Below are 13076 nucleotides of genomic sequence, written 5' to 3' on the forward strand. Positions count from 1 at the left end.
TGAATAAATTCTGTGAAATAAATAAGTAAAAAAAGTCATCCACAACATCAGGGTTGTGTTTACCTGCTGATCTTCAAGTGTTGTAAGTGCCATCATTGGTCAACCCTGCCCTTCTACGTAGGATAAATAAGCCAGTCTTTACACAAAAAGACAAAGAGACACAAATCTGACATCAGAAATGGCAATTGAGAAAAGCCAGTGGGGAAAGCATTTCAGCCTCCCAGGATACTCTGTTAATGACCTGAGAGTGACTGTTCCTGAAGAAACTTCAAAGGGAGCCTGTAACCGGAAATCATCGCATTACAATACATCAAGAGGTTCAGTGCTGTCACTTTTGGATGGAATCAGCACAAATGTACCTCCAGCTCAGAATAACACTTCATGCATCTGATGAAGTGGACAGTAGCAGCCCACAAAGGTTTACACCATAATAAATTCATTAGTCTTTTAAGGTGCCAGAAGTCTCTGTTGTTGTTTTTGTCACAAGAGATTAACACGGCTACCCAATGGTGTCGTGGCAAATTCAGAAGAGCAGGGTCCCTTCATGATAGTCATGCCACACACCTCCACAGCTGTGCTTTGCCTTGTCTCCTTTGCTGCATTGTCAAATGCCTTGCCCTGGGCAGACACAAGACAATGTAGTTCAGAAGGCAATGAACACGCTGGTGGTGAAGAAGTTAAAGAGTTTATTAGGCCAACACATGTATAGTTTCAATAGCACTGGAGTTACTTGTGTTTTCATGATTATTTCTTTCTCTGAGCTTCTTTTCTTTCATTTTATTGTATTAACCACAGAACTGGATTTGTTTCAACTGATTCATGTATTTCTGAAATGTCTGCTTTGTTGCTTGCTGTTCTGTTCTTGCACATGATGCTGAGAACCTCTCTCACACCCTTGTGGCTCATGAGTGAAAGTGTTTAATGTGGGACAGAACATGTAGGAGAGTCTCTTTTAACTGGAGCTACTCTAGGCTTTCCCTTGACATTATCAATATGAGAAATACAGAAAGACGGCTCTGCTGTCGTTGCCCTTGGCATCTTTCGCTTAGGAAGTCCAAGGTGACATGGCAAGTGTCCCTTTTGCTTAATGATACTAAGTACCTGAAACTTCAAGGGGAGGGTTGTTTGCTTTGTTATGGCAAGCGATATGTATATCAAGACATTTTGCCATCCCCTCCTCAATATGGCCCCTACATTTTTTAACTCCCTTCTCAGGAATTAATGACTCCATTAATTCCTAGGAGGAGTGGAGAAAGGATCCAGTGACTGCTAGATTCCTTGAATTGGCACAGAAACATTTATTGTTGTTGTTGTTGTCGTCGTCATCATCGTCATCATCATCATCAACAGCAGCAACATGTCCCCTGTTGGAAAACCTGGAGTTCTGCTGCCAGTCAGCATAGGCAATACTGAGCTAGATAGACTAATGGCCTGACTCTGTAAAAGGCAGCTACCTAAGATCTTAATTTTGTTTGCATCCCTTTTGATAATCAGTGGAGTTGCCATAACACTGGAACCACATGCTTTGTATAGCAAACCCAACTAGAACTTGGGCTGCTTGATCTGGGACTACTTTAGGGGAGATTTGGTGAGTCCCTTATTCCTTGAATTTGAGACTCTTCGCGTCATAATATATCCCGGTAGTAAGTAAAGGTCCAGTATTAAAGCACACCATCCTCTTGACCCGCTATTTTTATTAATAGGGCCTTGGAATTTCTTCACAGAGAGCCTATTTACTGACAGTGCAATCCAACACATGTCTACTCAGAAGCAAGCTCCCTTGGGTTCAATGAGACTTACCTCCAGGGAAGCGTGTACGGGATTGCAGCCTTAGCTGTATTTCCTTGTTAGCGTGTCCCCCTAGGAATCTCCTTTGCTGTGTCTCTCCTTACCTCAAAAGGTAAGTAAATTCCACTCTGGTAAGTAAGCTGCTGCTTCTGTTTCCTTTGTCCTACCAGCCTGCCTGACTTGTTATATCCTGGCAGGAGAAGCAGCATCCACTAGCCCTTTCTGTCACTGCCTGATTCCCCCAACCCAGCTGGGTTTACTACCAGCTGGGGTGGAGATGGAACAATGCGGGAATCAGGTCCACTCACTGCCAGGCCCAAGGTCACAAGAGTTAGGAATCAAGAATATAAAACACAGATGCAAAGTGAAAGACAGGAAAAAGAGAGGGGAGAAAAACATAAAAAGCAAAATAAGAAAAAGCAATATAGTGGTTTATCAAAGCAAACTGTGTTGTTATATATCTTCGATTATGACCAGAGCTTGGAAAAGTTACTTTTTTAAACTACAACTCCCATCAGCCCAATCCGGTGGCCATGCTGGCTGGGGCTGATGGGAGTTGTAGTTTTAAAAAGTAACTTTTCCAAGCTCTGATTATGACTTATGGCGACCCTATGAATCAGCGACGTCCAATAGCATCTGTTATAAACCACCCTGTTCAGATCTTGTAAGTTCAGGTCTGTGGCGTCCTTTACGGAAGCAATCCATCTCTTGTTTGGCCTTCCTCTTTTTCTACTGCCTTCTGTTTTCCCCAGCATTATTGTCTTTTCTAGTGAATCCTGTCTTCTCATGAAGTGTCCAAATTATGATAACCTCAGTTTCATCATTTTAGCTCCTTTTGATAGTTCTATTTAACCAGAAGAGAACATATCATACCATAGACACTTCCAATTTAATACTCTTCCACATTCTCTTAAAACTTTTCACAGGAGCATGACATCAATATCTGCTCAGTGGATTATGATTTCCTCTGGGAGTAGCCTCCACCTCTTCTTCTAGTCACCCCTATCCTCTCGTTAGGCCTTTTTCTAATGTGATGACTGAGCGCAAGGAAGCATCCCAGCCAGCAGTTTGCCTTGTAACTCTTGGAAGGAAGAGAAAGAAGAGAGCAGGAAATGGCAGTAGCCACACTGCATCTCTTGTTTGACCCTCAGGAAAAGCCCTTTAGTTAGTGTTCTTCCCCCCCCTCCAAAAAAAAATGCTACCAGTGTAAGGGTTGCATCTCTGACCATTTCTACTGTTTCCCCATTGCACCATCCATGGTGCCTTGTTTATTTATGTGGCAACAATCAGATCCCCTTGGTGCAAGGTTTTGTATATAAGCCTGTCAAGAGAAGGCACAATAGGGCAGACAGCAATGACTTGCAGCCTTGAGTGGACTGAGGTAAAACGGAAGAGTTGTTTATGTACCAAAACGCTGCTTGAGGTCTTTTTAGAGTTTTTATGGCTCCCTTTGAGGATCATTGGCTGTCTAGAAGCCAAGCCATCTGGCTTTACACATGGAGGACTGTGAAAAATAGTCCTAATAAAAAGGCTTTAAAGCGTCCCTAAATATTCCTGAACTATATCCTCCTCCCCCACTAACATGTGCTGTATCCTATGCAGAGCCTTTTAGAAGGCTGTAGAGAATGTGGGGCAGTGTGCAGATGGGGGATGAAAGGATGCTTAGGGATGAACAGCTGCAGAACTGGCCAGCAGAGTTGGTGACTGACCCATTATCACCCTTCATCAAAACCTTAATGGTGTTATCCTCTCTTTCTCCCCCACTTCCAGGACATGTATCTGTGCTCTGTGCCACTAAGAATTTTTAGGAAAAACTTCACCCTACACTGTTCTCTGACAGGTTCATGATCATTTACCTGTTTCAAAAATTGCAGTTATTTGTCCACAGTTCTCACTGTCTGAATATCTGAGGTGTTGCATGGTGCAAATTAGAAAAAGGTGGTTGTACTGAATAATGAGAGACGCTGCACTGGGCTCCTTTGGAAGAAGGTGCAGAATAGAAATTTATTAATAAATAAATAATAGGTTTGTTTCACGCTATTAAAAATGTTTTAAAAACTCTGAGTCAAACTGAAATCCCATCATTTCAGCCTTGTTTTGCTTTATTTATTTATTAAGTTGCAATTTATAAACAAATAACAATAAGAGTGCAACAATAACAGCAAGAGGGTCAATGAGTATGAAAGTAGAAAGTAAGTTGAGTCTAACCAGATTAATCCCAAAGGTTTTTGTAAGATCTTCCTTACATAATGAACCATTGGTCACAGAAAGGTTACAGCTATGCTGTGATGTAGTGGCATTTGTAATAAAATAGTACAAAACAGCACCAAAGTTGTCTTTTTTTCCACATCACTTGACTTTCATGGGTTAGCTCCTCCATGAGCACCTTGATTCCAGCTGTCCAACAGATTATTCCTCATTATTTTCTAGTTTGGGACAATTATTAATGCAGACGTTGCTATAAAAGATTGTTAATTCTTCTGCAGTATAGATTTAGAGTGATCAAGGTAAATATCATCAACAAAACCAGTTCTGGATTGGGTTATATCATTTGATTAGTGATTTTACTTATCTTTTTGAACATTAATACCCAGAAGTAGGAAATTACCTTGACATTGCCACCACATATGATAAAATGTACCACATTCTCCTCAATACGATTTTGAAATTTTGTTTTTCAATGGATTTCTGTTTATATGAGCAAGTAGTGAGTTGATACAGGAGAAGACAATGGAGGCAAGGGTTGGATAGATCTTCAAAACCGGGCTTAGAAAATCTCTGCAAGGAATTTTTTGCTTTACAGCTGAAGCTTCCCCTAAACTCTGGAAACCAGCCACAAGGTACTTTGCTCTCTGAAGGGGCATTGGCCTTCTGGAAAACCCTCCCTTATAGATAGCTGTTGGCAGCCATCTTTTCCTTCATTCAGTTCCCAAGGAAGGGATTGCATGTTCTGATGTACAGAAGTTTTCTGGAAGCATTTTAAAAGAGAATTTTACCAATGTGGTAACAGAGATGCTCTGAGCAGCTATGAAGTGTTAAAAGGAAGAAAGAGGTAGCCCTTGGACCATCTCATAAGTACTTTTTTTTTTGCTTTGGTAAAACAAACAGGTTGAAGCAGAGCCAGGTTTGTAAATAAACAAAGCTGGCATGGGATGGAAATATATAGATCTGTCTGTCCCTGTACTACAAAGCCATAAGATGTGGTGATGGTTACAAGTTTAGATGGCTTGAGAAGGGCAGTAGACACATTTATGGAGCTTATTCATTTATCTGTTTATTCCATTTATGAATCACTTCCTATGAGGCATCTCAAGTTGATCTACAATACAATTAGGTCTGTCAGTGCTTATCAGTCATGATAAGTAGTGCCTGCAATGTAATGCCTCCTCAGGTGTGCTCCAGTTAATGCACAGGTGGGGAACCTCTGGCCCACAGTCCTAATTAGGCCCAGCAGGGACTAGGGATGGATGGATCTCTCAGTTTCAGTCCTCTTGATTTCTAATTTTTCCAGTCTTAAATGCCATTCTCCACATTTCTGCAGAACTTTGTGAAATATTTTTTTAGAAAATCCTAATAAAATTAGTGCAAATTTCTCTTAGTAGATTTTTGCTTCCAATTTTGACTAATATACACATTTTTGCAAGCAATATCTCCTAATACAATGCATTTTTGTATGGTTATTTTCACTAATATTGTATATTCATTTTTGTGCACTCTTTCCTCCAATATTTGGTTTTAGAAAAAATGACTGGAAAGCTGTTTCCCCCCTGAGCCCTACCAACACCTAACATCAGGTGTGGGTCAGATACAGTCGCAGCCACAAAGGAACAATTGGGAGAGTTATAGTATGCTCTTGTTTGTTCTTGTGAAAGCAGGAGTTGCATTTGGCACCTTTGGCCCAGTAATGTATGTTCCCTAGGTGGCTCACATAAATTAAAGAAAGAAAATACAATATTAAAAAATACAAAGGAAAACAATAAAAGCAGCATAAAAATGTCATAGAATTATAAGATGGAGAAACCCACAGTATACAAACACAAGCTGTTTAGAAGGGTAAGGATTATACAGCATGTTTTTCTTGCAGAGATGATATAGTCACGCTCCAGCAAATAGACTGCAGAAAGCAAAAAGAGTGACAGCTTGGTCACATGCATGAACTGAGAAAATGATCTTTGGAGCCATGTTCCCTTCACCACATCTGATTATTACTCAGCCTTTGAGTAATATTTCCTATACTGGGCTGAGAAGACGAGGTGGGTGGACTATAAGGAAAAGAGCTATAGCAAAGAAGGCGGAGTGTTTTGTTATTTCCACTTCAGGCATGAAACAGACACACAAGAGCACAAGATGGTCTGTCAGTACATTTCTACAAACTGCAAGTTGTTACCTAGACATATTGATTTAAAGCAACCTGTCGTCCCTGATTTTAAGAAGCCTGTTTGATTGCTGACAGGTTTATAGGATTATGGCTTTAATTGGATGTCTGGGCTTTGCTGGATGTAAGGAGAATTTATAGCCATGCTGATATATTTTTGGCAGCTCAAAGGGGGAGTCTTCTTACAGAATCACAGAATTATAGAGTTGGAAGGGGCCTACAAGGCCATCGAGTCCAACCCCCTGCTCAATGCAAGAATCCAAATGAAAGCATACCTGACAGGTGGCTGTCCAGCTGCCTCTCGAAGGCCTCTAGTGTTGGAGAGCCCACCACCTCCTTAGGTAACTGGTTCCATTGTCATACTGCTCAACAGTTAGGAAGTTTTTCCTGATGTTCAGCTGAAATCTGTCTTCCTGTAACTTGAACCCATTATTTCGTGTCCTGCACTCTGGGATGGTCAAGAAGAGATCCTGGCCCTCCTCTGCGTGACAAACTTTCAAGTACCTGAAGAGAACTATCATATCTCCTCTCAGTCTTCTCAAGGCTAAACATGCCCAGCTCTTTCATTCTTTCCTCACAGGGCTTTGTTTCTAGACCCCTGATCATCCTTGTTGCCCTCCTCTGAACCCGTTCCAGTTTCTGACCACTCCAGTCCTCGACAGGAGGCACAAAACATCGTCACCAAAAAAAAAGGGGGGGGAAGCAAACCTGGAGTTAGTTCCATCTCATTTGATTTCTCAGCCAGCCCTGTGACTTCTGGAGCTCAGTGTCAGGGCATACTTTTGGACAGATCACACTAACGGTACAGCTTTGAAAGGAGACAGAGGGAACAGGCAGCAACCCAGTGTATGCATTTCTGGTGGAACATGGTGGTGAAGAGTTTGAGCCACCAAGTGGCTCCAGTAAGGATGGGGGGGAGTTGGTTAAAAAAATGCACTTCCTGAAAGAATATGCAAAAGCACCAATTTCCTTTGAAATTTGCACTTCTCTGGATAATGTGTATCAAAAAAATAAAAATAAATGAAGATGTTAGGGGAAGTGTGCAGAAACATGCATGGGTTTACAAAAATGCATTGTATTTAGGGGAACTGCCTTACAAAAATGTGTCTATTATGCAAAATTGCACTGTAAAATGTGTACAAAGAGAAATGCTCAATAAAACACAGATGAATTCTCACAAGGACCTTTTAAAAGAAATTCGGAGAACTGAACTGAAAAGAAATCCGGAGAATTGGGAAAGGGAGAGAAACTGACAGAAACTGAAAGTGACAGATTCACCCATCCTTAGCCACTTCTCGGTCACTATCTGCAACTGGCAGGTGTGGTTCTATACCTATATTTATTTATTAGGTATTTTTTATTTATTTAACAAAATGTATATTCCACTTGATTGTAAAGAGAACCTCTTAGCAAATTACAAAAAATAAATATAAAGTATCAATAAAGCAATGTTAAAAGCAAAAATATATGTTGGCAGGATGCAACTAAAGCGTCCCACCAGCACAAGCATTTCTGTTTGTGCAATGGCACTTCACCCTCTCCTCTCCCTGTGTGCACCCCAGGCCCTATCTAAATCTGCTCTGGAGAGTTGGGGGAGCCCCTAGAAGAGATTTAGGGGGCGCAGGGGAAAAGGAGACAGATAAAAGTTCCATTGCACAGGCAGAAATCCTTGCATTGATGGAACGATTTAGCTAGCACTACTCTGGATACAAACCTGCATTTTTATTGATCTTTACCCTGGTCTCAGACAGGACACCCTTTCAAATTCAGGACTGTCCTCTGCAAAATAGGCCACCTTCTCTCTCCCCCCCTGCTATTTTGCACTATGGGAATGGGGATGCAGTGTCTAGGGCAGTGGTGGCTGGTGCCGACTGGAACAGGTGGGGTTGAAGGCAGGGAGCCCAAAGAGTAGGCAGGGCCAGAGGGAACAAGTGGCAGAGCCAACAAATTCTAGTTTTGTCCCCATTTTCTTCACTGATTGGTTCCACAAGGGCAACACTGAGACTAAGGAGGAGGAGGACGCTGACAGGCAGCGTCATTCCCTGGGCTGGATGCGAGTAAGAAAACAGACAGGTGGGGACTGTCTGAGGGCAGACTGAGGCTGGTGGGGCGGTCTCCCAACCGCCCTAATGGACCAGCCTCCACTGACCTAGGGATGGGAGACTGCAGCAAGTGTCCTTTCTGTCTATGATGTGCTTCTTCTGCAGATGAACTTGCCAGTGCGCCCTTTCGTCACTAAGTGCCACAGCCCCACCTCTCATTCCCCTTTTCCCCAGTGAAAACGGCTTTTCTCTGACTAGATGTGTGAGAAAAAGCTTGTAGTTTCAGTAGTTCCCAGTAGGAATGAAGCAGTCATTCCATACAACACAGTAAATATCTCTATGCCTGGGAGGCAACAGTGAGCTAAACACAGTTACCTTTCTCCTCTGCTGGCCTAAGCCCAAATAACCAGAAAAAAATGAGCTTGGGAAGTCTGAAACTGGGCCCTCAGTGGAAGTCCTTCCAGGGCAAAGATCTGTCATATAATTCACATGCCCAGGCAATCTCTCTGACAAAATCATTCAAGAATGGGCCAATCCAGCTACTTAAGCAAGCCTGAAAAAAGAAGGGGGGGAAAGAAAAGTTTGGGAAAGAAGATCTAGTAGCATAAAAAATGGCATTTAAGAAATGGGGTGACTAGATGCATGAGCTGCCAGCTTTTCAAGTGGTAACTGTAGCTATGCTTTTAACAGCATCAGTGCACAGGGATTAGCATGTGATTGTGTTCATCTCCATGCTGTGAAGAGCAGCATTCCCTGCTAATTGATTTCTACAGAGCAAAATTGCTGTTAAAACCAGGCTGTTCTTTTTCTGGTCAGATGGCAACCAAACACTTGCTTTTTTGAAGAAAAAAAAAGCCTTTTCATTATTGCAAGATAACATCAATGATCTCTGGGAAAATCTTACTCCTGGCAATATATATGTACACTTGCTTTTTAAAAAAAAACAAACTTTTCATTATAATGAAAAGGTTTTTTTAAAAAGCAAGTGTATATATATATTGCCAGGAATATTTTTTTCCAAGAGACCATTCATGTGATCTTGCAGGTCATAAGAACATAAGAAAAACCTGCTGGATCTGTCCAGTGGCCCATGTAATCCAGCATCCTGTTCTCACAGTGGCCAGCCAGATGCCTCTAGGAAGCCTACATAAAGGACCTGAGCACTCTCCCCTCCTGCAGTTCCCAGCAACTGATATTCAGAAGCATACTGCCTCTTGCTGTGGAGGCAGAGCATAGCCATCATGGCTAGTAACCATTGATAGCCATATAAATACAGGTCTATACAGGGGCAGGCAGTTCTCCAGGTAACCTGGTCCCAAGCTATTCAGGGCTTTTTAAGTTAGTCCCTGGGATCCTACTGGGAAGAAATGTGGGATATTAAATAAATAAATAAATAAATAAATGGACCCAGAACATGGTCTGATAGCTGATTTGCAGCCATTGCAGTTCCCTCAGCACAGGTGTAATATACACAAATCCAGGGTCCACTTAACAACCATCCATAGCATTCTGCACCAGCTACAGCTTCTGGAACTCTCTGAAAGTGAAATGTAATTGAAAACATGGAAACATATACAGTAGGACTATAAAGATCTACAGTAACAATGGGGAACCTATTGCGATCCAGATGTTGTTAGACCATTGCTGGCACTGATAGGAGCTGGAGTCCACCAACATCTGAAAAGCTTCCATTCCCCATCTCTGATCTACGTAGATTAAATTCTAAGTAACTTCTCAACTCTCTCTCACATAGAGACACACGCCATAAACACATTATAAAAAAGGACCTAATAGAAGGGAAGATTGAAGTTGCATCTAGCCATTTTAAAATGCACGTAAAGGGACCATGCTACTGGAAAGACTCCATCTGTTGTTTTCCCTCCAAACTCCAATGCCTTTAATTTTTAATATACTTTTTATTGTTATAAAGTTATCCCATTACAAATCAGAAACTTTTCAAGGCAGCATCAGGTTTTAGATTATCTTGCAATTTGTTGTTCCAAAACATCAAAAACAAAGTTTATTTTCTCACTTTAAAAGGTTACTTGTTGTCCTTTATGCGTACATATTTAATTACTAGTCAATTTTAGCACTGAGACAGTGTCCTGTATTCTAAACTGTCAAATTCATTATATAGAAAAGGCAACGTGTTACATTTTCTCAGGCAATTGGCATTTTTACTGCTGTCAACAAATGAGCAATCATTTCCAAGGCAAGGCTCCTGCACCTTTAAGAGGTGTACAGAATAAAGAAAACCCAGCAGGTGCAGCATTCCTCACCTCCGTGTGTCATGATGCACCTGCCAAAATTCTATTTTCTGCACAATTATTCAAAACAGAGGAACCCTGTACTCCTTTGCAGAGCAGAACTCTGTGAAACTTAAGAAGAGTTGCATATATATATATATATATACAAGCACAAAATACTTTTCAAAACTCATTGTAGTGTAGTAGCAATAACAGAATAACTACTCCTTGCCCCTTGGCATTTCACAAACAACACTATGTATACGTTGACATTAGCAAAAGCTAAAAAAAAAAAAAAAGGAAAAAATGGAGGCTAGAAAACATTTTTCTCTAACATTTTTGAACAGATGATATGATGACTTGGACAACATTTATTCCACTATTATTCCAGTCCTGGCTTCCCCCAAAGAATCCTGGGAAGGGTAGTTTGCTGAGAGTTGTTAGGAGACCATCTATTCCCCTCATAGAGCTACAATTTCTAGAGTACTCTGAGAAGAGGGACTGACAGTTAAACCACTTGGGAATTGCATCTCTTTGAGTCAAATAGAGCTCTCCTAACAGCTCTCAGAAAATGTTACAAACTACAATTCCCAGGATTCTTTTGGGAAAACCAGGACTGTTTAAAATGGAATAATAGTGGGATAAATGTATGGTGTGAAAGTGGAAAGCCAGACATGCTCACTGGCTATACTCCCCAGTGACAGCATGCCCACTAACTGGTCATATACTCCCAATGACCCAACCTTTGGCATCACTGAAAAAGAAGCCTGATGTGCACCCAATTATTGATATGAACTAGTGCCAGGCCAAACATTTCTCTCTGTCAATTAATGAGAAAAGGAATTGCATTTGAAAATCATCAGTGGGAAAATAAAATGTTAGTGAAAATCTCATGGTGCTGGATTTTTGCAGTGTTTACCTTATGTTCAGAGTGAACAGCAGTGTTTGTGAGTGTCTTTTCATTCATTCTAGAAATCATCTCTCTCGCTCTCCGCAGCCTTCCAGGATGTTCAAGCTTCCTAAAAATTCCAGCTGAACTTTCTTATAAGCCCAGGAAAGTAGGCATGTTAACCACTGTGCACCTGAGAGCTTTTTATTTGTTTTAAAAGAAGTCTTCTTACATTTAAAGAAATCAGTGTGGAAATATTTCCCTTAAAGGTAAAAGGAAGGACTTCCTTTAGAAACAAAATCAGCAAATACACTGATACCAGGAGCTTGATAGATAACCTCCCTCTATTTTAGATATTGTACGGCCATACTACCCTGAACACGCCCAATCTCGTCTGATCTCAGAAGCTAAGTAAGGTCAGGCCTAGTTAGTACTTGGATGGGAGACTGCCTGGGAATACCGGGTGCCTTAGGCTTAGAGGAAGGCCATGGTACACCACCTCTGAATACCTCTTACCATGACAACCCTATGAATATATCAAAAAAAGATTAATAGGGTCGCCATCAGTCGTAATTGACTTGAAGACATTTTACATATTTTATGCCTTTTACGTACATTTTGGGTAGCAGTCAACATTAGACCTACTCAGAGTAAATTCACTGAAGTTAATGGACATGACTAAGGTTCATTAATTCCAATGGGTTTACTTTGAGAAAGTCTTAGTTGAACACAACCCTTCACATTTAATTTGCCCTGAAATTCTATGGGGGAATTGAACATAAAATACATAGGGTTGTATCCACAGTTTGTTGAGAAGTAAGTTCCATGTAGTGCAAGGTGGTTTCTTTCCATGCAAGTTGGTACAGGATGGCAACCTTACAGTGCAATCCTGTACAACAGACATGGGGACCTCCAGTCCACAGTTCTAATTGGGCCCAACACAGGCCCCAAGTTGACTTATGAGGGCAGTCTCACACACCCACACATCATATGTGACTCAATAGGTCTTGCTCAGGGGTGTAGTTGTGCAGGGTTCCAGGGGGTCTTAGACCCTTTACTTTTTTGGGAGCAAGGTCCCAGAAGAGTCCCTATGTCTCCAGCATCCTACAAGCCAATCAGCATGAAAGAGGAGTGTGCTAGCCACTGAGAAGAGTCTTCTAACATGCTTCCTTCTCCTTTCCTGCTGATTAGAGCCAATCAGAGTGAAAGGAGGTGAGTCAAACACTAAGAAGACTCTTTTCAGTGCCAATGCTCTCCTCTTTCATGCTGATTGACTCCTAGACATTAACAAGGATCTCATTCTCAACCCAACAGCAAAAAAAAAAAAAAAAAGTGGGGAGGGTGCATGGCTGTGATCAACATGTAGGGACCTTGCACTTCTGAATTTGTCACTACACTACTGGTCTTGCTTCTGAGTAGGTTTGTATAGATTTGCAGACTAGACTTTGTGTAGTGTACTAAGTCTAAGTTGCAAACTTATAGAATGCAAAGCCTATTGAGTTATCAGGGAAATGTGTATAAGGCTGCTGAGACTGAACCCCATTGATATCAATGGGACTTACTTTTGAAAATTTAGTTCCTAGCAGCTGTGTACCCAACATCCCTCTGGAATTCTAAGAAAGCCAAAGATCCATGCAGTTTTATTTATTTATTTATTTATTTATTTATTTTATTCAATTTCTATACCGCCCACAGCCAACGGCTCTCTGGGCGGTGTACAACATAAATATAAAAAT

At 41.2% G+C, this 13076-nt stretch overlaps 1 pseudogene; it reads left to right on the forward strand.

Moving 5' to 3' along the window:
• Nucleotides 1-11696: 11696 nt before the first annotated feature.
• Nucleotides 11697-11815, forward strand: LOC133368849 (5S ribosomal RNA; annotated as a pseudogene).
• Nucleotides 11816-13076: the final 1261 nt, after the last annotated feature.

The sequence above is a fragment of the Rhineura floridana genome, chromosome 12, assembly GCF_030035675.1.
Source record: "Rhineura floridana isolate rRhiFlo1 chromosome 12, rRhiFlo1.hap2, whole genome shotgun sequence".
In the NCBI taxonomy this organism is placed as follows: Eukaryota; Metazoa; Chordata; class Lepidosauria; order Squamata; family Rhineuridae; genus Rhineura; species Rhineura floridana.